Consider the following 2,649-nt stretch of genomic DNA (forward strand, 5'->3'; position numbering starts at 1 on the left):
GGCGGCCCCGGCCCAGCCCGGCCCGGCGCCACGGCGCCATCCCGGGCTGCAGCGGAGAGAAGAGCCGCGCTGCGGGGCGGGCCGGGGCGGGGCTCCCCCGCCGCACTGAGCCCCGACGGGCGGCCCTGCACCGGCCCCGCCGAGCTCCGCGGTCTCGGCACCGCTCCGGGACCGCCCCGACCCCTCAGCACGGCCAGGCATCCTCACTGGGTCCATATCCTCCAGCCCGGGGCCCCAGGCTCCCGGTACCCCAGCCCTGCCCTGTCCACCACCCTCCTGCTCTGGCATCCCCCTCGCTACTGTGCCCTGGTCCCTGCCTCAGGACAGCCCCACCTGCACCTCTGCCCCAACACCCCTGTCCTGGACCAGGATCTAATACCGAGGGCTCCCCATCTCTGTAGGGGACTACATCCCCAGGGCAGCCCCAACAAGGCCAGGACCCACAGTCCCGCAGCCCCCCGCAGCCCCCACCTTGGGACTCCCACTCCCCAGATACAGTGCTGATGATCCCCATGCTACCCCTTGTGTGTGCCCTTGAGACTTTGGAGACCTCCCCAGGACTCCCTGTCAAGTCCAGGCCCAATCAATTCCTGGCAGTTACCAACAACCCAAGGTGCAGCAACATATGGAGGGTCTCTCCAGGGGAGAATTGTTAGGTAGTCCCAGGGACACTGGGGTCCCATCATGGGGCAGGAAGGATGCCAGTGTGGGTGCCAGCCTTGCCTGAATCAGACAGCTGCCAGAGAGCTGCCTGCACCCACCAGCACCTCAGATCTGGGGCCTGACCTCAGCTCTAGACCCAGAAATGGGCCCACATGGCCCTGCGCTCGATGGGGCAGCATGTGGGAGAGAGGGTGTTGTCAAGGCAGGGAGCATATTAGTATCTTGCAAGACAAGCTGCGTCAGGGACACCCCTTCAGGTCCTGTGAGTGCCTGGTGTGTGTAGCAAGATTTGGGAACTGTTACACGGGATATGTGTCTCCTATTGAATTATTAAAAAAATATGGATATTGATCTAATACCAATATCCAACTATGATGGACAAAGACTCTCTAACAGTTTAAAGTTAGAAAGTGTATGTCTATTACGACGCCGGGCAGCGTGCGGGATCGCTCCCAAAGACACACGTGCAATTTACAGATGATCACAGGGTCTTTTATGTACAGGAGTATTGAATACACAAACTACAAATGCATATTCATAACTCTGGTACATCCCATTCCCCGCTTCGTATGGTAATTAGCCAAAAAGCCATTAAGCATGCGTAGTTTGTTCTTTGAAATGGGTCAGTGGTCTTTTTTATGGGATGGGGTCCCAAAATGATGATGATTGTCTTCCTCAGCCCTGACTTTTTAACCTTTAGTGTTACATGACAACTGAATCCTGTTTTTCCAGGACTGTTTGATTTATGATTGTATTGTATTCATGGAGTCTATTGATTATTCAGGATGTAAAAGCCTAGTTTGACAGGTTCCATGATTTATCGGTTCCTTCAATCCAGCTTCTGTTAACAAAAGGGAAGCTTAGCTACCTTACCTCAGCAATATCTATTTTAACTAAAGTCCTTAATTCTTCTAAATCAATGCTTCACTATATCTTGGATATTCCTACTTCCAGGTAGGACCTTGTGCTACAGCTGAGCAAGAGGGCTTTTCCCATCACCTTCAAGGACCCACCCTCAAGATTATGGGATATGTGGACTCGCTGACAGAGCCAAACCTCCCAGCGCTCAGCCCCACATCCCTCCTGTCTGTCTCACCTTGATCACCCATCCAGTGGTGGGAGCACAAGGCTGTCTGGGCTGCTCCCCACCTCCATGACCATGGGGGTCTCTGCTCTTCCTGGCACACGCTGCCTCCAGCACCAGCCCTGCCCATCTTTCCCCATGAGTGGTGGTGTGGGCACAGGTGGGATGAACACACGCTCTCTTGCCTGAGCACCCACAGCCTGCCAGATCACTCAGTCCAGCCTGGGCACTCGCTGCCTGGCTGGGACAGATGGGACAAGTCAAAAAGTGTTTGACATTGGTTAATTTTCTCCAGTTTAGGCAGACCAGGAATTTTTAGGTCACTTTTAAAAGGCTCTCAGTACTCAACCCTCAGCAGCTAGGCCAGCTCACAAGGAGGTGCCCACGCTAGCAAGAGACACTGTCCATTCACCTGCCCCATGCAAGCCAAAAGCACAAAACCTCCCAAATCACATGCACAAGAGTTTTCCCCATTTCACCAGACTGGAAGCATTACCAGGGCTATTGAGCTTATCAGCAGAAGAGCTGAAAATAAAACTGCCTGAGACTTTGGAGGCCATATCTCCCCCAGCAACAGCTCCCACACAGAAACAATCCCTGTCCCTGCAGCTGCTCAGAGCTTTTACTTCCAAGCTAAACAGCTGCTGTGGGAAACCACAAACCCCACAAGCTCATGGGGACTGGCCTGACTGGTGGGGACAGGAGATCTATGTGTGACCACTCAGCTCTGGTATGATAGTTGCATATTTTCAAGCTGTTTTTGGAAAACAGCCTCTCCAAAAAAAAACTGGCAGGGCAGAGGGTGAAGGCAGCAGTGTCCAGGCTGACTGGTGACAGTGGCCAGCTGGGGTGGGAGCTGTGCACCGGAGCAGCTGTGCCTGGCTGGGTGCTCAGGCAGAGAC

The sequence above is a fragment of the Zosterops lateralis genome, assembly GCF_965231275.1.
Source record: "Zosterops lateralis genome assembly, chromosome: W".
Classification (NCBI taxonomy): domain Eukaryota; kingdom Metazoa; phylum Chordata; class Aves; order Passeriformes; family Zosteropidae; genus Zosterops; species Zosterops lateralis.